The following is a 22857-nucleotide window of genomic DNA, read 5'->3' on the forward strand; positions in this document are numbered from 1 at the left end:
GCGCCACAATTACTGAGCCTGTGCTCTAGAGCCCATGAGCCACAACTACTGAGCCCATGTGCTGCAACTACTGAAGTCCATGCACCTAGAGCCCATGCTCAACAAGAGAAGCCACCGCAATGAGAAGCCCTCATACCGCAACAAAGTATGACCCTCCCTGACGCCACTCCCCCACTCACTGCAGCTAGAGAAAGCCTGCACGTAGCAATGAAGACCCAATGCAGAGTTCAACTCAAGGATGGAAGATGCCTTAGAGGACTGGGACGGGGAGGGTGGGGGGGGAGTCAAGGGAGGGAGGGAATACGGGGATATGTGTATAAAAACAGATGATTGAACTTGGTGTACCCCCCCAAAAAATAATAAATAAATAAATAAAATTTAAAGACCCAATGCAGCCAATAAATAAATAAATAAATAAATTTATTTATTAAAAAAGAAAAACAAAAACAAGTAAGGAGAATGTATTTTTTAAATACTCTATGATGGTTGGTTAATTTGGAGGCTCAGTGACCAAGCTTCTTTTCACATTTCAACTCTGCCATCCCCAGTTATCAGTGCCTCCCCTCATGCTCACAAAATGGCTGCATCAGCTCCAAGCATCACATTCTCACACAACATTCCAAGGCCAGAAGGGAGGAGTCTTATCTCTTTCCTTGTGCTCCTCTTTGAAAGGAAAACCTTCCTTGAAGCCTCCCAGCAGACTTCTCCACCTTAATGTTTGGTCAAAATTGCATCAAACTTCCTTTCCTGATCCAATCACAGGCAAGGGGAATGGAATTACTTCGATTAGCTTTGATTTGTCAGGATTCACCCCCAGCTCCACTCCTGGGCTAGGGAGGGGCCCAGCTTTTCTTGAGTCACAAAGCCTTCCATAAATGAACAACATCGGGGTTTTGTAAGAGAACAGCTGTGGGGTAAGAGACCAATAATGATAGTCATAACCTGCCCCTTGAGACAGTCACTTGCATCAAAACAATATATTCTTTTTCCTTTTAAAGTACTTCATCTGCATGAATGAACAAAATGTTCTCAAATATTAATAGATTTATTAAATAACATAAATCAAACAAATTAAACTTTTAAAGCCAGCAAACAAAAATTTCCTGGATATTCTGGTACCAAACAAAGACTGTACAATTTCCACTTAAAATTCTAAGTCTACATCAGTTATATATTTTAAGTTACAGTCACATGGCTTTTTTTTTTTTTTTTTTTTTTTTTTTTTTTTTTTGGCACACGGGCTTAGTTGCTCCGTGGCATGTGGGATCTTCCTGGAGCAGGGATCGAACCTGTGTCCCCTGCATTGGCAGGCGGATTCTTAACCACTGCGCCACCTAGGAAGCCCCATGGCTTTTATTTGAATAGACTAAATCTTCTTAAACATTACAAGTACATAAAATGCCTGATTTGCCCAGATTCTTTACAAGAAAATATGGGCTACTCTTAAACATTTCTAAATTTAATTAGAAATCTTCACTGGGTCAAAAGATGTTACCCACTAAGGAACATGGTTATCATCCCAGTGAAATGAAGTTACTTTTCACTAGAAATTTTGGCCACACGTGAGCTCTGCCTTGGGCAATTCCTCTCACACCCACTAAGGAAACCATTATATCATCTTCTTGGCATGTTTGAGGTTGCAAAAAGAATCTGCATTGACATTTAGAGTTACTATGTCAGTGATTCTATAACTCCAAGGGGTGGTCATGGGTCCCTGACATTACCTAATTCTTCAGTCTTCTCACTTAAGTCAGCAAGCACCCCCCTAGGCTTGAGTACCCCACTAGAATCTTCATTTCTTGAACTCTTAAAACGTATGTTCATATTTTCCTGCCTATGTCTAAAGACTTTTGAATTTTACAGGAATTATGCATCTTTCATGGTCTGAGGACCACTCAATACTTCCACGTATTAAAATGATAGTCAACTGAATTCTGAAAATCTCACATGGTTTGTCTGATTTGTGATCACAGCACAATAAGGTCCATTCTACTGGTATTAAATATCATTGGATGGTATAGAAAATATTTTGGAAAGGTGACTAAGTTTGTGATCAGAGTAGATCTAGGGTTGTGTTATAAGTGAGGAAGAAAATAGTAAGGGAGGGAGGAAGGGATGGGAGGAGAGAGAGTGACAGATGGTTTGTGCCTCATTAGGGTTTTACCACCTAGAAGTGGAACCGGGGCTTGATTCTAAGCATCCTAGGGCAGCTTGGAGAAGAGAGAGATGCCATCTCCTTACAACTCACAGGGCTCACAGGGTGTGCTTGCTCAGGCAGACAGGCCACTCTCCACTTGCCTCTGACTGTGGGGTTCTGATTGATCTGTTTCTCTCACCTCCCTGGAGATAAGCACTTTGCTAGCTGGTCTTTGGCAGGCTTACTCTGCAAGCCATCCTCCTTGTGATCCCCTAGTATGCTAGCCAGGGGTCATTTGAGTTTTCTGTTATTACCCAGGAATATGTGCAGCCCCAAAAGAGAGCCTGCATCTTGCCACAGAGAACCTGACTCTGGGGGTGACTGTCTGGTGGGCTTCAGGATGCTGTGGATGCGGATTTGGGTTGCTCTGATAGATGCTCATGATAGATGCTGTTGCTAAAATATTTCTTCTTGCATCTCAGACCTTGCTTCCTTCCTTCTTGCAGAAGTGCATCCTTTAAGGAGTTCCTTAAGTGAGGGTTAGTTGCTGGTAGAACCTCTCAGTTTTTTTTTCTAAAAATGTCATTTTTTCACCTTTCTTCTCGAATTACAGTTTATCTTGGCATAAAATTCCAAGTTGATGTTTATTTTCTCTCAGCACTTTAAAGGTAGCATTTGGTGCAAAGAAAATGCAATGGGGAAAGAAACATCTTTTCAACAAATGGTTCTGGGACAACTGTATATCCACATGCAAAAGAATGAAGTTGGACCCCTACCTCACACCTTATACAAAAATTCACTCAAAATGGATCAAAAGACTAACTGTAAGAATTAAAGCTATAAAGCCCTTAGAAAAAAACATAGCAGCAAATCTGCATGACCTTGGATCTGGCAATGGATTCTTTGATATGACACCAAAAGCATGAGTAGCAAAAGAAAAAAATAGGTAAATTGGACGTCATCAAAGTTTGAAACTTTGGTGCTTCAAAGAACACCATCAATGAAGTGAAAAGACAACGCACAGAGTGGGATAAAATATTTGAAAAACATATACTTGATAGGGTCTAGTATCGAGAAAATGTAAAGAACTCTTACAACTCAATAAAAAGACAACCCAATTAAAAACGGACAAAGTATTTAGATAGACACAACTCTAAAGAATATATACAAATGATCAATAAACACATGAAAAGTTGCTTGACATCATTAGCCATGAGGGAAATGCAAGTCAAAGCCATAATGAAATATTACTTCACACCCACAAGCATGACTATAATAATAAAAAAAAAAGACAGATAACAATAAGAGTTGACAAGGATATAGAGAAATTGGAACTCTTTTTTAAAAACATGAAATAGGGGATTCCCTGGCGGTCCAGTAGTTAGGATTCTGCATTTTCACTGCCAAGGGCCTGGGTTCAGTCCCTAGTTGGGGAACTAAGATCTCACAAGCTGCTCAGTGTGGCCAAAAAAAAAAAAAATGGAATACTTCATGAATTTTCAAGTCATCTTTGCACAGGGGTCATGCTAATCTTCTCTGAAGCATTCCAATTTTAGTATGTGAGCTGCTGAAGTGAGCACAAATTAGAACTCTTATACATTGCTAGTGGGAATGTAAAATGGTGTCACTGCTTTGGAAAACAGTTTGGCAGTTCCTCAAAATGTTAAACAAGAGTTACTCTGTGACCCAGCAATTCCACTCCTGGGTATAGTCCCAAGAGAAATGAAAACACATGTCCACACAAAAACTTGCACATGAATGTTTATAGCAGCATTATTCCTAATAGCCAAAAGGTAGAAACAATTAAAATGTCCACCAATTGACAAATGGATAAATAAAACATAGTATATCCATGCAATGGAATATTACTTGGCCATAAAAAGGAATGAAGCACTGATATATGTTACAATGTGGATGAACCTTTAAAATTATTATGCTATGTTAAAGAAGCCAGTCACCAAGGACCACATATTGTATGATCCCATATATATGAAATGTTCAGAATAGGCAAATATATAGAGATAGAAAGTAGGTTAGTGCTTTCTAGGAGATGGGGGGAGAGGGGAATAGGGAGTGACCACCAATGGACAGTGGGTTTCTTTTTTAATTTTTTGGCTGTGCCGTGCAGCATGTCAGATCTTAGTTCTCTGACCAGGGATCGAACTGGCGCCCCTTGCTTTGGAAGCATGGAGTCCTAACCACCGGACCACCTGGGAAGTCCCAGTTGGTTTCCTTTTAAGATGATGAAAATGTTCCGGAATTAGATAGTGGTGATGGTTGCACAATTTTGTGACTATACAAAAACCACTTAATTGCACACTTTGAAAGAATGAATTACATGGTATGTGAATTATATATATATTTTAAAAAGAGGATTTTACTGTCTTCTGGTTTCTACTATTGCTGTTGGAAACTATGCTGACATTCCAATTGTCATTTTTTATAGGTAATTGCCCTCCCCTTCACTCAGGCCACTTTTAGAATCTTTGTTTTTTTCCTTCGGTTCTACACTTGCACTGTAATGTGTCTCAATGTGGATTTCTTTTTATCCTATTAGAATTTGTTGGGCTCCCTGGATCTGAAGATTCATATCTTTCATTAATTTTGGAAAATTGTCAACCATCATCCCCTCAAATATTGCCTTTCTTCCATTTTTTTTTCTTCTGAGACTCCAATCAAACATTTATGAGACTCTGTCTATCCTCCATATCTAATAACCCCTCTTTTATATTTTTCATCTCTTTCTTTGTTGCATTCTGGGTAATGTCTTGGAACTTTGTATTAAAACCTTTAACTGCTTTCTCACTTGCATGCCTAATAGCATCTCATCTATAGCACATCCTACCTTCCCCAACCTGCTCCCCCCTCAGCCTTCCCTATCTCAATAAATGGCAATTCCATTTTTCCAGTTGCTCAAACCCAAAGCCTGGTGTTACCTTCCCTTTCGCGCTTTCCCTCACACCCCATATACGATCTATCAGCAAATTCTATTGCCTCTACCCTTATATCTTATATGCAGTAGAGAAAATGCACCCATCTGCTTCAGAAGGAAGAGCATCAGCCAGAAAGTGAAATTGGGACCTAATTTCTTAGCATCAGAACTGGAGGTAAGAGAAAGCTATGTTTTTGACTAGATATTCCTCTCTGAGTCCTGAACACATACCTTTGATCTGCATAGGACATTCTTCTGGGGTATGGGGAGCGGTCTATTTCCTCAGTTGACCAAACTACAGACCAGAAAACTGTTTGGGAAGTAGAGAATTAGAATAAACAAATTTCCATCAAGCTATGGAGGCCTGATAGACTGGTATTCTTCAAGCCAGGACTCTGTCTATAGAACTCAGGCCAATCATCCAGAATTAGTCATCCTCAGCCCCCCATCTCAGCATCTAATCTCTTATACCCAAGAATTCTGCTTGAGTCTGGTCTCTTCCCTCAATCCTCCCACCCGTGCCTTGGTTTGAGCCTCATCATCCCTTTCCAGGACTCATGCAGTGACCTTCTCCTTGGCTTGCCTCCAATCTTTCCCCTGCCACTTCATCTTCCATCCTGCCACCAGAGTCATTCTCCTAGAAAGACTTTGTCTCATGCTGCTTCTCTGCTGGAAAAGCTCCTTTGGTTCCCCAGGCTTCAGCCTCAAATCAAAACGCCTCAGCCTGGCACTTACATTGCACACACCCTATGCTCCAGCCTCTCTGAACCTCTCTCCACAACCTCTACAACATTTGGTGTCCTTGGAGCTTCCTCTGCCTGAAAAACTCTTCAGACCCCTATCTGCTTGGTAATCACTTACTTGCCTTTTAAGAGCTAGTTCATGTCTCTTCCTCCAGGAAGCCCTCTCTGGCCGCCTCCAGACAGTGCTCCCCTCTCAAAGGAATGAACACACTGTATTGCAATTATTTGCTTGTTCCTACCTCCGCTTTGACATCTGGAGTAAACACACTTGAGGATAATGACCCTGCTTATTTGTCTTTTCATCCCAGAGCCTAGCACAGTGCTGGGCTCATGCAAGGTGCTCAGAAAAGATTTGATGAATGAACAAATGAATGTATGGATAAATGAATGGACTGTTTGACCATTGTGGTAGACTGCCATTTGGTGATGTGTGATGAACCTCACCCCATTGTATTCATGCCCTTGCGTAGTCCCTCCCACACTGATTCTGGGCTGGGAAGTCACACCTGTCAATTTCAGCTCATAACTCAGTGGGTGGAAGTGATCACATGGCCCTGCCCAACAGCAACACCGAGGAGGGGAGAGGGGTGGCAGGCAAGTGTGATGCCAGTGCTCTAAGTCAGGACTAGTTAAACACTGACAAATTCTTACTCTTTGGCTCTCCTAGTCCTAGATTTCTACCTTGCTAAGAATGACAAACATTTGTATAGAAATTTGCTTCTTGCGAAATATTCTCACATACACAATCCTTGCCAGAATGCTCTGAGATAGATAGCATTGTTGTCATCATATTTTATAGATGAGGAAACTGAGACACAGAAAACTCAATCTCCCAGCTAGTTAATGAGGAGGTTGGGGTTCAAGCTTCAAAGCCAAGCTGTTTCTTCAGCCACAGCAGCCTTGGGCTTGTCACAGTCCAGGCATGTCATCAGGAGGACTTCCCTGAAAGAACAAATACAGGGAAGAGACTGGGCCTGAGTTAATTTTTAGGGACATCCCCAATTTCTCTCTCTCTCTCTCTCTCCTAATTCACTTAAATAATTACAAAACATAGAAAGAGAGAGACGGAGAGAGAAAAATCTACTGATTGGCCAGCTTGGGTCATATGTCCACCCCTGTAATGGGAGGACAGGGTCATGTTATTGGCAGCTGCATGGAACAGAAGGGCTCCTTCCTAAGGAAGAGGAATGCTGTTACCAGAAGAAGGTGGCCAGGCATGCTGTGCAGACAAAACCCAGAGATGCCCACTCTTAAGTTTGGAATGAGAAAGTGTTATGGGTTGAATTGTGTTCCCCTCACCCCAAAAGATATGTTGATGTCCTAACCTCCAGAACCTCAGAATATGACCTTATTTGGAGATAGAATCTTTACAGAAGTAATCAAGTTAAAATGAAGTCATTAGGGTAGGTCTTAATTGAATATGATTGGTATCCTCAAAGAAAGGGGAAATTTGGACAAGGAAACATGTATAGGGAGGCCACCATGTGAAGATGAAGGCAGAGATGGAGGTGATGCTTCTACAAGCCAAGGGATGCCAAAGACTGCCAGCAAAGCATCAGAAGCTGGGGAGAGGCCTGGAACAGACATTCCCTCTCACCCTCAGAAGGAACCAGTCCTGCCGATACCTTGATCTTGAACTTCTGGCCTTCAGAATGGTGAGACAATACATTTCTGTTGTTCAAACCACTCAGCATGTGGTCCTTTGTTACAGCAGCCCTAGCAAACGAATACACCAGGCTGGACAGAGTGGGATTCTGACAATGGCTATTATCGCCCTTCTCCAACTCTGATCCATTTCTGCCTCTTCTCCTGTGTCCTTTGCCCGTCAGCTCCTACATCTCTGGACAGCCACTGACGGTTGGACAGCCACTCATCTCTGTCCAATCTCTAGCCAGCAAGACTCCTGTCTCCAAAACACTGCTGTGTGTGTGTGGATCCCAGAATCCTGCTCTCTCCAAAGCAAAGAGCAGCCCTTCCCTAAGGAGGGGCGGGAGGGAGTGTGGTTCTATCTGGGCCTCACCCATGTGGGTTGTCCTGTGTGTCACTCACCTCCAGATGGGCTACAGGACTGAGTGGCTTACTAGCCCCTGCCCTAGTGTGGCTGGGGGTTGGGGGGGGGGAGGGTAGGAAGTGAGGTGAATAAAAATCTGAGATGGGAAATGGGGAGACGCTGAAGCAGGATTTCGATTCGGCTTACTGATGCCTGGTAAGCTATCATGGGATGAGAAAACCACCCTTTCCAGTGTCACTACGCACTTTGAATGCTCTTCATTTCCCTTGAGAATCTCCTTTGGTTTTGATAAAATTCCTTTGGATAATCACAGCCCATCTGAAAACTGCTAAAGAATGTAGTGGGGCTGAAGGTGGTGATGGGGATGGTGGGGGTGGGCTGGATAGGACCTGGCACTGTCTGGCTTAGTTGGGAAAAAAAATGGAAAGTTCCCACGGCCTTAGTAACAGGGAGCTGATGGGGGGGCGGGGCAGGAGGCAGGGAGCTGCTGGAACAGACTTGTTATTTAAATTCTGGAAGGGGCTCTTTCTTTTCTAGAAGGTCTAAGAGAAGACCCAGTCCAGGCAGAGGACCAGGGCTGCATGAGCCCAGAGGAGGCCATTTAGCTCAGTAGCTGGGCAGAAATGGCAGGTACTGGATTGCTTGCTTTCAGTGGCAGCTCCGATACCCATTAGCTGAGTGACCTTGGGGTGGTGAGCACGGTGACGTGAAGGGGTCCAGATCCTCCTTCAAGGAAGGATGTGTCACCCCGGCTGCTATCTGCAGCGCTATTGGCAGACAGCCCTCAGCCCTTCAAGGTTTCCTTGGCTCCAGAGACCTCACCAAGGTCATGGCCTTCTGGAGTGGTCCTCATACATTAACTGATAGCTGTCCGAGTAGCAAAGTCTGGCTATCTTGGTGCAACCTGGGACAACTCTGAAGGGCCATTCTCACTCCAGAGCTTCCCATGGGGGTGGCTGAGGCTGTCACTGGGCCTGCATCACAGCTGACTTCAGCGTCTGGCCTCCCTCCCCTGCTGCCTTCTCCTTTTCAAGGAAACTTAATAAACACCCCACGTGCTCACCTCTGTCTCAGAGTCTCCTTCCTGGGAAACCAATACCCAACACTTAGGTGAATTAATTTCCCTCCCCTCGCCTGGCTTCCTTCATCTTCGAAGCAGTTGTGGCACTGCCTTCTTGGAGGCTGGTTACACAGGTTAGATGAGAGACCGCTCCACCGTCCTGTCCTGTTCGGGGAGGGGGTGGGGCGGGGAGCTGCCAGGACCTGGGAGTGACTCTCATGAGTATGTTTAGAGGCTGGAGCCCGCTGACTGGAAATGACAGCCAGCTGCTGCAAGGGATTGTTTCATGCTTTAAACCTGCACCTAAGTGAGGGCTGCCAGGCGACGCTTGTTCCTCTGGAAACATGTCCTGTGTTTGCCGGAGTCCCTCCTGCTGTGGTTCAGCTGTGGGAGCTGGCTTGGTGGCATGACAATCCACGGTGGCGTGACAAGCTACGAGGTGGCCGCCGAAGCCCCACCACAGGCGTGAAGGGAGGGGGCGGGGAAGCTGGGTCCCCGGGGTGGGGAGCCATCTCTGCAAGAGACATTTCTAATTTCTTTTGAGCCCCAGGGGGTAGTGGCCTGGAGTTAGGGCCGGGGAGCTCTGTTCCTCAGGGGGCCCAGCAGGATCGGGGGCATCTGTAATCAGCAGCACCGGCTCTAACGCTCACCCCCAATCCCTTTGAATCTGGCAGCCACGAGAACGTCATCTCGAGCTTCAAGCAGAGCACATCATGGCCTCCTCTTAGGAGGTCCTGGTGGGCGGGGGACTCCAGAAGGGCCTGCGACTCTTCTGGCCTGGGTGATCACCTCATGGCGGGTTAGCACTGGCTTACAAAATTAATATTTTTCTCTTACGGAACTCATGTAAAATTCGGGTGGGCCATTGGAGAAAAAGGTAAAAATACAGATAAGTGCACGTGCACACGCGCACACACAAAAAGACAAAAGGCAAAAAGTAATTTGCTATCCTGACACGTAGAGATAAAAGCATGACATTTGGGGCATCCCCTTACATACTTCATTCTTTATATTTTCATGTCAATATGTAACAGAGTCACCCACACCCCTTTGAAGCATGTCCACTGAACCCTATACCTTCCCAGAGCAAGTTTCAATAATAGAGGATTATTGAAGATTAACAGAAAATTACCAGCACCCCAGAACTCTTGTCCCCTAATGCTCCCAGGAGTAACCAATTTCCTGATTTCTAATGCTATTGATACAGTTTTGACTATTTTTAAGTTTATATAAATAGAATCATATAGTATAAAAAAATAATAGAGATGATTCTGTCCACCAGTTCACTCAAAGAATAAACTTCAGATGGAAGCCACAAATCTATTTCCTCAGTTGCTTTCAATTCAAATGTGTCTCTCCAATCTTGTCAAGTGATACCAGTGTCTAGGGTACCTATTTTTCACACGCTGTGGCCCCGACATGCTAGTGAGCTACTACAGGAGGAGCTCACCCCGAGAAACAGGGACCTTGCTGTGGAGGATTTAGTGCTGAGCTTCAAATACGCTGCTGTCCAAGTTATTTTCAAGGACGATTTTGACTATTGGTGATTTTCTCTCATCGCCTGTCTTTAGAAGCCACCCCCTCCAGAGGGTGCAATTTCACTGCACATCTGTTTACAACATTCAGGATGTTTTCAATGTTCCGGTGAGAACTCAGATGCTGAGATGTGTGTCCTGGTCCATAATGCAGGGGCCCTCTTGACCAGTCATTTCTTTAGGATAAATTTCTAGAAGTAGATGTGATGGTTCATTTCATGTGTCAACTTGACTGGGCCCTGGAAGGGCCTGGATATTTGGTTAAACAATATTTCTAAGTGTTTCCAAATAAGATTGGCATTTGAATTGGTAGACTGAGTAAAGCAGGACCCCCCCCCCTGCAATGTGGGTGGGCCTCATCCAATCCATTGAGGGCCTGAATAGAACAAAAAAACGGAGGAAGGGAGAATCTGCTCTCTGCCTGATGTGAGCTGAAACACTGGTTTTCTGCCCTTGGATTGGGGCTTACCCCATGGGACTTTTGTTGTTGTTGTTGTTGTTGTTAGAAATGGATTCGTTTCCTTGAACCCCCCTTTTTTTAAGATTTATTTTATTGTTCATTTTCTTTATGGCTGTGTTGGGTCTTCGTTGCTGTGGCACAGGATTTCTCTGGTTGTGGTGAGCAGGGACTACTGTTTGTTGTGGTATGTGGGTTTCTCATTGCAGTGGTTTCTCTTGTTGCAGAGCACGGGCTCTAGGCTCGTGGACTCAGTAGTTGTGGCTCATGGGCTCTAGAGCGCAGGCTCAGTAGTTGTGGTGCACGGGCTTAGTTGCTCCATGGCATGTGGGATCTTCCCAGCCCAGAGCTCGAACCCATGTTCCCTGCATTAGCAGGAGGATTCTTAACCACTGTGCCACCAGGGAAGCCCCCACCATGAGACTTCTTGGCCTCCAGAATCATGTGAGCCAGTTCCTTATAAAAAAATCTCTTTTATTGGCCCCTCTGTGTTCATTCTCTCTATCTTTATCCATTACCTTTTTTCCCCCTGTGTCCCCTGCATTGGCAGGTGGATTTTTTTTTTTATAAATTTATAAATTTATTTATTTATTTTATTGGCTGTGTTGGGTCTTTTTTGCTGTGCGCGGGCTTTCTTTTTAGTTGCGGTGAGCAGGAGCTACTCTTCGTTGTGGTGCGTGGGCTCCTCATTGCCATGGCTTCTCTTGTTGCGGAGCATGGGCTCTAGGCGCGTGGGCTTCAGTAGTTGCAGCACATGGGCTCAATAGTTGTGGCACACGGGCTTAGTTGCTCTGCGGCATGGGGGATCTTCCTGGAGCAGGGATCGAACCCATGTCCCCCGCATTGGCAGGCGGATTCTCAACCACTGCGCCACCTGGGAAGCCCTTTATCCACTACCTTTGAAGTCAGAGAGAATCAGTTCCAACTCAAGCCCCACCTCTTACTAGCCCCCACTTTCTGAACCTCTTAGAGCCTTACTTAGTTTCCACGTTGTCAAACAGTGAGGTTTTCTACCTTGAGGTTTTTGTGAAGATTAAAAGCAATTAGCACAGTGCTGATATAGTAAAAACACACTTAAATGCAATTTCAATGACTATCAAATGAATATATATATATTCTCCTCCTATTGGTTCTGTTTCTCTGGAAACTCTAACCCTAACAGTTCCTCCCGAGAACAGTGGTATGGGCTTACAGTCCCACCAACTGTGTAGGAATGTGTCTTTTTTTCCTTTTGCTTGCCAACACTAAGTTATCACTCAAAAAATATCAGGGTATGCTGTCTTTTTTAAAAAACTATGTGGTCCACATACTTTGTACGTCATTCAAGCAGTGCAAAAGGGCTTATGGTTAAAAGTAAGGTGGCCCATCATCGAGCTGACTTAGAGGGCTGGGATAGCGAGGGTGGGAGGGAGGGGATATGGGGATATATGTATAAATACAGCTGATTCACTTCATTGTACAGCAAAAACTGGCACAACAGTGTAAAGCAATTATACTCCAATAAAGAGCTTAAAAAAAAAAAAAAAAAGTAAGGTGGCCATCTCTATCTGCCAGTCCCTTAATTCTCTTCCTGAGAGGCAACTCTGTTAACTGTTTCTTGGGTCCCCTTCTGGAAACACCCTAGGCCTGCAATGTCCAGTATGGTGGCCACCAGTCACATGTGGCTATTAAGCACGTGAAATACAGCTATTCCGAATTAAGATGTACTGTCAGTGTAACATACACCCTAGATTTTGAAGACTTACAACACAACACAGAATGTAAAATGTCTCATGAACTATGGATTAGATGTTGAAATGATATTTTGATATATTGGGCTAAGTAAATATCTTATTAAAATTCATTTCACCTGTTTCTTCTTTTTCTTTCAATGCGGCTACTAGAAAATTTTGAGTTAGCTCTGCAGCTTGCACTCTGTTTCTACTGACTAGAGCTGTTCCATGCATATTGAAGTGTTTGCTTATAAGGCCTTCCTTTCCCTTTTATTTAACCCAAATGGTAGCATCCCAGACATGTGGCAGGAGAAGCACCGGACCACAGCTGTGACTTGCACATTGCTGGGTGCAGCTGGGTAGCTCCACTGGCTGAAGCTATCCATGGGCTGGGTTGTAGGCGAGATCAGTAGGCCCAAGTACTGGGGGAAGTGTCCTGCTATCCTTGGGCCAGATCACCAGGTCCCCTCCCAGGCTAGAGCCTCAGGGCCAAGGTGCAATCTCGCCTTTGGAATAGCTGTAATATTTAGCTGCCCTAACTCATGCCTTTCCTTTAAAAACAAAATAAATTTTAAATCCTTTATTGTCCTCTGGGCCATTAAATTGTCAGCCTGAGGCTGAGGGTGTGATGGGTATGCCTTTGTATTTTCTGTCTCATGTTGAAAGGTTTTGTCAGGCCAAGCCTCTGACATCCAGGGAGGCCAAAGTCAGTTCGGCCTAGGAATATGAGGTGAGCTGTATGTCAAGATCAGTGAAATGGAAAAACAAATGATTTTTTTTATAATTGTCGGTGCTTTGCTGCGAGGTTACATTTTGTCCTAGAAAATACAGGTTATTGATTTTCCCCTCTGTATATACAAATCCATTTATAATCCTACTCTTGCAGAAAAGTAAAAACTAAAGGAAAAAAAAGAAAAGAACGAAAAAAAGAAAAACAATTTGGCTACCAAGGAAACGATACAGGAAACTAGAGCATGTGAGGGTCCCATTAAGTTCCAGGATGAAGCAGGGCACGTTTGGAGTGTTCATGCAGGAAAGAATGGCAAGGAAAGATCAATTGAAACCATCTGTTTCTAGAAGAGGGCCAGGTGCCACCCTGACAGATGGGCACGAACGCTAGCCTGGCACGGGGCCAGCTGACACCCGGCCTAATGGCGGAGAGCAGGGTCTCTCCTCAGCATGTGTGGCAGCCACCCAAACCTGATCAAGGTGGGGCCACAGGGGCCTGTAATTCCTGTTCTCCCGCGTTCTGATGTGGAATTCTGCACAGTGCTTGGGGCCGGAAGTGGAAGTGACCATAAGGAGACAGGCAGGGGGGGTACTGAGGGCGACTTACCTGTGTGTCCTCTAGGAAGAGGTACACTTGAAAAGCATTCTTGCTTCACACTCTAAGTTGCCCGTTAGAGCTTGGTCAAAAATTTCCCATGACCTCTGGCCTAGGACTGTTCCAAGAGGTAGGGATGGAGAGCAGGTTGGCATTAGTGTTGCCAGTTGCAAACCTTTTCTCTCAAAATGGATGTATACAGTGATAACATTTACTGTTTTGGCCTTCTCTTTCCAAAAAAATGATTCCAATCCATTCTCACCTGTGGTAGCTCACACAGATGGCCACAATTCCCCACTCCTCCTTTCACCCATGCCCTTGGCCATGTGACTTTGCCATGCCTTCCCACAGTGGGTGGCTTGATCTACCCCAGCTCTGGGCACTGGGCTCAGCCATGTGACTGGCTTAGGCCAATGGGCCGTTAGCAGGCATGTCACAGAGGCTCGAAATGACCGATGCATTGGAGCTTGCTCTCTCTTGGGTATGTGCCATCTCCATGACAACATGCCCGAGCTAGCCTGCTGGACCATGAGAAACACGTGGAGTGGAGAGGAGCTGAGGCCAGCCGCGATCAGCCGCCAGCCAGCCGTGAGTAGTCCGGCTGAGATCAGCAGAGCTACCTAGCCAGCCATCTGGTTGCACAAGTACCGAGCTTTGAGTTGTTAGGTGGTGTTGCTGTAGCAGAAGCTAACTGATATGTTCAAAAGTCCAGAGGGCTTTGGTACACATGGGAAGGGGAAATTCATTTTTCACATACTTTCCAGCCAAGGCTGCCCCACTGATAATATTTACAGAGGAATTGGTGCAAATTTGTCTCCAATTGCAGCAGCCCCAACAGTGGAATCCTGGGAGATTTTGGTGACCCAGAGCAGTCGTAACTTAGGCCATATTGGAACCATGTATGATTTTATAATATGAGCGCCCATCAAACCTTAAGAGCTCCTTCAGAAAAACGTTCAGAAATCACGTGTGGGCAAAAAGCTCCATATGTGTAACTAGAGCCAGCTAATGTTTGTTTTAGAAACTTCTCTATTTCCTGACTTGCAAAAGTTCACCTTTGCAGACTCAGCAGGGTAATAACACTGGTATCTGCGTTAATGTCCTGTGCCTCTAACGAGAATCTCTTGCATCCACATAGAAGTAATTTCAGGAGTTCTCACAGCAGGGTCATAATTCTTAAATACTTAAAATATTATGTATGTTGTCTCTCCTGATGAATAGAACCTTTTTTCATCTCACTGTTAACAAACTTAGATTCTCTCAAGTGATTGAAAAGCTCTCTGCAAGCCTAAAGTTCTATAAAACCTCTAAGTAATAGCAACAATAAAACCTTATTAGCCATTTCGGGCTCTGAATCAAGATTTTCAATCCTTGGCATCTAATTAAACGTTTTACATTCTAAAGGAACACGTAGCATTATACCTCTCTCCAAACACTTCCTTTCCTGATTGGGATTAGAAAATCGGTCAAGACTTTGTATGAGGTGCACAAATGAAACTCAAAATAAAGATGTCTTAGGTATTATTGCTTTCAAACACGAGCGTCCGTCCCAGCTGGTATTGCTAACTGCAGGTGGGGGTTGAGGGGGCCATAAGAAACCCATTGCTTTTGGATAACGTACAGGCATGCCAGGTGCCTTAGGGATGCTAGCTTGCTAAATAAAGTCTCACCCCTGCATTAGGAGGCAGGTACAGCATAATCCCTAATTTATGGAGAAATGAGAGAGCAAGAACCTTTGAGTGCAGGCTTAAAACTCGTCAGCCTTAGAAGCAGAAGTGCTCAGTTTCAATATCCCAGATTCTTGGAACTTCCCTGGTGGCACAATGGTTAAGAATCCGCCTGCGAATTCAGGGGACACAGGTTCGATTCCTGGTCCGGGAAGATCCCACATGCCACGGAGCAACTAAGCCCACGAGCCACAACTACTGAGCCTGCATGCTGCAACTACTGAAGCCCACGTGCCTAGAGCCTGTGCTCTGCAACAAGAGAAGCCACTGCAACGAGAAGCCTGTGCACTGCAACGAGGAGTAGCCCCTACTCACTGCAACTGGAGAAAGCCCTTGCACAGCAAGGAAGACACAACGCAGCCAAAATACATACATACATACATACATACATACATAAAATTAAAAAAAAAAAGAAAGAAATCCCAGATTCTCATCTGCCTTCTTCTCATAATCATCACTTATGATCTGTGACCACCATGGTCACTACTGTGGCTACCAGATGCTTACAATGTGACTGGTCCAAATTGAGAGGTGCTATGTCACATATGCACCAAAGTTCAAAGACTTTAGTATGAACGAGGAGGACTGAAAATACCTCATTAATTATTTTTGTATTGATTATATGTTGCAATGATCTTTTGGCTATATTGGCTTAAATAAAGCATATTATTGCAATCAGTTTTGTCAGGTTCTCTTTACTTTTGTGTGTGTGGCTCCTAGGAAATGGAAGATTCTCTATGTGACTTGAATTTGATTTCTATTGGACAGGGCGCCCTAGAGGAAGAGAGAGCAAAGGTCAACGTGGACAACCTCCAATGGGAGTGGACAACCTCCCAGGCCTGTCTCCAGGTTGGAGGGACTGCGTGGGGAAATTATCCCTTTGTTACACCATATAGCAGCCCTTTTTGAATTGGGGCTGAGAGCTACAGGATCCCAGCACTGCCTGCTAGACTGCCTTGGTGAGCAGGCACTTCCATACGTGCTCGGGTTCTTAGGCTTCTGAAACTTTGGGTTCTTTGGTGGATCTAGCTGCAAAGAGCTGGTGGCAGCTGTAGTGGGCAGCTGCAAAAAATGACCACCAAGGGAACCCCAGGAGTGGCACTGAACATAGCTCCGGGGCTTTCGGTCAGCCTCCTAACATGGTACAGAAAGGGTGTTTTCCTTCCCCAAGGTCACTGCCTCCTGCTGGGTTCCCCAGGGGAGGACTTGGAGATGGAGTTTAATGTGCAGGAGGTTTACTACGGAGAGCCCTTGGGATCTAGCCCTGAGGAAGGGAGGGGAGAAGGCAGGAGTAGCTAGACGGAAAAACTGAGCTGCAATACAGTCTTCAGGGAAGCCTTACCCGACTCTACAGGGAGTTTGAAAGGTAGAATGAGACTTGGCACCTTCTGAAGGTGGGGAGAGAGGGTTGAACCTTCATACCCCCTTGGCAATCAGTCACTGGAGATGGGCTACCTGGGAAAAGTGTGGCCTTGGCTGGAGGGGCTCTCTAAGCTGGGAGGAAGAAGTCCTTCATTCCTGAAGGGGAATGCTGCAGTCACACAGCTGGCATCTGAATCTAGGTCCCCTAATTCCTTGTCCAGCACCAGTTCACCTGTTCTGCCCAACCAGAAAACCCGAGCTACTGTCCAGAGCGGGCTACTTCTATAAGGCAAAACACGACCAAGATCTAGAGCCAGAAAGGCACTTTGCAGGGGAAACCGGCCAGGATGTTTCTGATTCTGCTTCCTCCACCTGCTTTGGAAAAGTGCCTGTTGTCCCATGGGATTTGTCAATCCTGGGGCAGTCAAGGAACGAGGGAATTTACTAAGGGTGCAGCCAAGAGCTGCTGTGACTCTGGGCCAGTCCGATTTGCTGTGTCCTCTCACACAGATGTAATCTCCAACCTCAGCCAGCAGCATCATCACTATAAGAAAAGCTTATGACTCATCAAAGACAAACGTTATAGCCTCGACTACTGGAGAAGCTGGAGAAGCTCACGCATCTGGCACTCGGGATGACAGCAAGGTTGCTCTTGAGTTGTACCCTTCACCCTCTCATTGTTAGCATGGTTTTCCAGCAAGAGCCCCCACCAGTATGCCAAGTACACGTTCGGGTCAAGAGTCCTGAGCAACGGCACAGCTCTCAAAAGAAATCAGGAAGGTGGTGAATTTTGGTCACTGCCTCCTGCTTTCTGTGTGATGTGTTCTGAGCTAATGGTGTTGGCCTAAAGGGCTAGAAGACTGCCAAAATCTTGCGGGGCGGGGGGACGATAGTGGCCAACGTCAGCTTGGAAAATGCAGAATTGGACCCATGAAGCCTGACTCTGTCTATTTCTATCATTGTCTTTCTTAGGCAAGTTGCTCTGTTTTTTTAATGGCTAACATTCAGCCCTCACGGGGCCCCAGTAAAACTAGATGGAACCATATCTCTCTCAGACAGATAGGAATGCGGGCTGGTGTTGCAGATAGCACTCTGTTGAGAGCCCCGACTCAGGGGTGTGGAGAAACACATGCAAAATAGGAGTCAGGTAATGAAGGTTCCAAGCATAGCAGCAAATAATCAGGTAATTATTGAACTAAGACTATAGCTTTAAGTCCCGAAACTTCTGAGTCAGAAAATTCTTCTAATAATAGTTAATAAGAACATAATCCTTAACCATAAGAAGCAGGGGAAGATGTCTAGAAGACGAAGTGCGGGCTACAGTTGAGTTAACAAACAAAAATGCAGGTTTGTGATGACTTTAACCAAAAAGAATGGAACAATACTAAGTGCAGTGAGGCTTGGCAAAGGTGAGAAGGCACAGGTAGGGAACATGAAAAACCCGCTTTACCTTGATTAGCTCTTGAGTTTTTCACCGAATGGAGGGACCACTCTTTTACCTCCACCTTGTGGTCAAGCACGGAACTGCAGCCTCTTTTGGGTTAACCACCCCCCCACCCCACCCCCTACCCACCCCCACCCTGCCCGCTTCCTCTTTTTCTATTTGCCAAACATTCCTGTGCCTCAGTCCCCAAAGTGAGAGTGGACTGATTGAATTTGCCCCACCGTTTCACCTCTGTGGTTTTCAGGTCCCAGCTCTATTACGTGCTAGAACCAAAGCCCTTTTTACTTGGTTCTTTCTTCCCTCTGTCGAAAGACACCTCCCGGCCTGCCTGGCTATGGAAATGTCCATGGGGTGCGGCACACACGTGTGTGGGGTCGTGGGGTGAAACCAGAAGAAGACCCAGACTTTGTGGGGCCTGAAACTCATATACCATCTTGGCATCCCTCTTTAAGTAAAAGAATATAAGATTACAGGTACAAAATTAGGTACAACAAGAAATCACCAGAAACTCCAAATTTTAAAGACTAGACTAATACCAAAACGTCACAAAACCCAGACAATGTAACATAATATTTTTATTAACTGCCTAACACATCTCTGTAGTACTTTTTATCTGACCCTTTTGGGCTGCATACTTGTCGATCGACTTTGGGTTTGATCAATAATTCTGAAAAAATAAAGTTAATCTGAAATTTAGGGCATACAAGAACAATTCAAATGCCTTCTTAAATGGCCACTACATTGTATTGGACTACATAATTATGTAATCAAATTACTCTTATGGGATAAAAATTGACTCATTGATAAATACGTTTCTTTAGGGTATTTTGCTGCGTCAGTGGCAATTTTGCCTGATGTTTCATCTTGAATTGCCAGGCTTCATCAGAACAAGAGGCACTAGATACTCTAAGATGTCATCCAAATCGCTGGGGTGGATAAAACATGCGACTTCACATACAGATCTACTCACTGCTTGTTGTACTGCTATAGGTTTGCCCCTGCAAGAATTCTGATAAATTCTATTCCACATACATTCCATGAGAAAGGAAAAAGGAATATATGGTACATTCATAATTGTATCCATCGCCTTGCTGAATATATTCCCAGCAGGAGAGAATTTCCTTTATGAATAAGAACTAGCCCCTGCTTAGAATTTTTCATCTGATTGCAAGAGTTTTCCACAGAGTAGCTTCTGACTTGTTTTTCAAACCTTGTTTCTCCTCCACTACCTGTATGCTTCTGGTTCTGGGTACCATAGGACATGTTTACATTGAGATACAACCTCTGAGCCTGAATCTTCATGTTATGTCACCTGGAGAGTCAATCCAGTGAGTGGCGAGAATGTCTCTGGAAGCTGTTCTTACACTGGGATGGCTAGCGATATCTTAAAAATACAGTCGTCCCTCAGGATTCTCTGGGGATTGGTTCCAGGGCCAGCCGTGGATATTAAAATCCATGTATGCTCTAGTCCCATAGTTGGCCCTCCATATCTGTGGATTCCACATGTGCAGATTCAACTAACCTCGGAGAGCAAACACAGCAGTATGAAAAAAATCTGTGTATAAGTGGATCCTTGCAGTTCAAACTCATGTTCTTCAAAGGTCGACTGTACACACAAAATATCCCACTAAACCCAAATTAAATATATCCCCCACTCAACTTCCTCTTAGCCGGATATAAAAACAATTCCCCTAGCTGCTCCAACGCTACCAGATATGAGTGGAAGTGTGGCTGACAGGAAGCAGGAGGAGAAGGAAACTGGTGATAGACAGATAGATAGATGAATAAGATATAGCACTGCCCCCAAGAATCTTGCAAACTGATAGGGCACTTAAAGATGGCATGTAAGCAGCTAGAGTACAAGATGAAAATTGATGAGGCCCTCAGAAGGATAAACAACAAAAACAATAAAAAGCTAGCAATCATTGAGTACTTACTATATGCCTTATACTTTTCTAAGCATTTTATATGTGCAATATCTTTTAAACCTCACAGCAACGCTAAAAGAATAGGTACTAGTATGAATAGCCCATTTTACAGATGTAGAAACTAAGAGAGATTTGATGAGTTATTTGAGGTCACATGCTAATGGAGGTAAGAGTCTGGGAGTGGGGAGACTGATTGAAGGTGGGAGGTGGGTTTGCACCAGGACAAGTGTTAACGGGGCAGTGGGAAGATGGGTAGGAGGTTGGGTGACTCCCAGATAGCTGGCTTTGAGTACAACAAACAGTGATGTTATTTGCTGAAAAGGGGAATGTAAGGAGGGGAAGCCAGCTTTTAAAAAGGTGATGCACTTAGTTCTGTCACGTAGAGATGGCCAGGAGGCAGTTGGATATCTGAGTCCAGAGCTCAAGAGAAAGATCTGGGCAGAAGACAGACAGGGTGGGTCATCCCTGTGTGGCGATGGTCAACTTCAGGAGATTGTCTGAATTCCCTTGGGCTGTGCTGGGTGCAGGAGGAAGCCAAGCTGTAATCCTGGGGTGGGCAGAGGAAGAAGGGTGGGCAAAGCAGTGGGCAGCAAGGGGGCAGGAAACCCAGCCAGTTGAGGGAGGACAGCACTTCAAGAAGAGCTCACGGTCACAGTGATACACGTTGCAGATAAAAGCTGGGACTCTTGTATTTAGCAAAACATTCACAACAATCTTGGTGTCTGAGTGTAGGTTGTCCCTGAGACAAGGACTTGAGAGGCAGTAGATTTTAGGAGATTCAGAGAGTAGTGGCAGCTGGGAAGTGGGATAAGGGACGGAAGGCAGCCAATAAAGGGAGCATTACCAAGCTAGTTCCCACTGTGGGCAACTGGTGCTCAGTCCCACAGGGACCCCTGGGAGATGGTGTGAGACATAGCTCAGGGGTATCTATCACAGGTTAGGTTCTCTGGAGGCAGAGACGAAAATGGAGTTTGGCATATGAGATTGTTATTACGGACGCCATCAGTGAAACGAGGGGGAGAAAGTGGGACTGGGATGGGGGTAGGCTTGAACTGCAAAGCTGGCCTGGCAAACCTGGACAGACCCACTGGGAGATGCTGAAGCATGTCAGAGTTGTTCCACAGTAGATGAAATGACCAGTCATTGGATGTCGGCTACCCCGGGAAGGAAGTGCCTTGGGACGAGGTGGTTTTTTGCTGACAATGGGGCCACAATCCCTCCCTGAAGGGGACCTGGGGGCACATCTCTATGGCCCCCACATTTGCCCTCTTGAGGAAGCTGGGCTGGTTCTGCACCCGGGGGTCATGGTTAAGCTAGCTAGAGATGCCATAATTTCTCAGCATTGCTGACCTGTTGCATATACAGGCAGAGCAGCGCTCATGGCTTCAGGCAGGTGTCAGCAGTGGGATGAAGAGGTAAGGCCTGCACCACATGGGTGGGACACCAAGAGGCGTGTGAGAGGCGTTTCAAGCAAATGCTGCTGATAAGGGAGAAGCCAGCTCACAATCCCCTTCTCTGAGGTTCTGTCTCAGCTATGGGACTTTGCCTCCTGGGGCCATGGCTGATTGATCCATGGGAAGATACCTGACTCAGGCTGGACCAATCAGAATCCTTCCCTGGGACTTTTCAAACTGGAGTTAAAGGGAGCCATGGGGTAGAAGGGTCTGGAGCAGTTGGGCATAATATGGAGGAAAGAATGACATCATTCCAAGAGAAGCTGGAAGTAGAGAGAGTGTGGGGGCCACAAGAAAAAAGTCCCAGGGGATCTAGTGGCCCAGCTGCATCCCTTTCCTTCTTTTCTTCCCACAGTCGTGCAAGATTCCTAGCATCCTGCCAATAAAACCCCCATTGTGCTAAGCAAGGCTGGGCTGAGTTTCCGGTCTTGGAGATGAGAGTTAAGGACTGAGTGGGAAGTAAGAAACACCATGAGTGCAGATGATTCCCAAAGAGCTCACGACGAAGAGAAGGGGGCAGGGGGAGAGGGAGGGAGGGAGAGAGAGAGGATGCCGAAACTCGATGAGAATGCAGGGTCAAGGAAGGGTTTTTTATTTTATTTTATTTTTTTAAGCTGTGGAAAACTTAAACATGTTTATGTGCTGAGGGTAAAGAGCCAGTAAAAGCAGCATAAATCATAACAACAGAATATACTAAAACGAGGCAGAGATACAAAGCTATAAAAGCCTTAAAGATAAAGAAAATATGCTCTCAATAAAAACAAGGAGAAAAGGCAGAAGGAAAAAAAGCCTTGCAGTTGAAAGCAGGCACTGTCATGAGTACCCACAGTCCATCCCCAGACCTGAGCAGCTGCTCACTCTGAGGTCAGAGAACAATTCCAAGCCCTTAACCTCTTGCTTCTTTCACCTCTGGGACCTCGCCCAGGGGACTGGGAAGGGGCCCTTGAGAAGTAGTTACCTGGTGATTAGGATGAGACATGTCCACCCAGTCCAGCACCCACAGCCTTGGGTGCTTACTTAACACCACAGTT

General features: G+C 45.3%; 1 non-coding gene across 1 annotated transcript; it reads right to left on the reverse strand.

Annotated features, from left to right (window-relative positions):
• Positions 1-3610: 3610 nt before the first annotated feature.
• LOC130842723 (U6 spliceosomal RNA) lies at positions 3611-3717 on the reverse strand. Its single transcript, XR_009050524.1, has one exon. It is a non-coding gene; the product is annotated as a U6 spliceosomal RNA (small nuclear RNA).
• Positions 3718-22857: the final 19140 nt, after the last annotated feature.

Source organism: Hippopotamus amphibius, chromosome X (genome assembly GCF_030028045.1).
Source record: "Hippopotamus amphibius kiboko isolate mHipAmp2 chromosome X, mHipAmp2.hap2, whole genome shotgun sequence".
In the NCBI taxonomy this organism is placed as follows: domain Eukaryota; kingdom Metazoa; phylum Chordata; class Mammalia; order Artiodactyla; family Hippopotamidae; genus Hippopotamus; species Hippopotamus amphibius.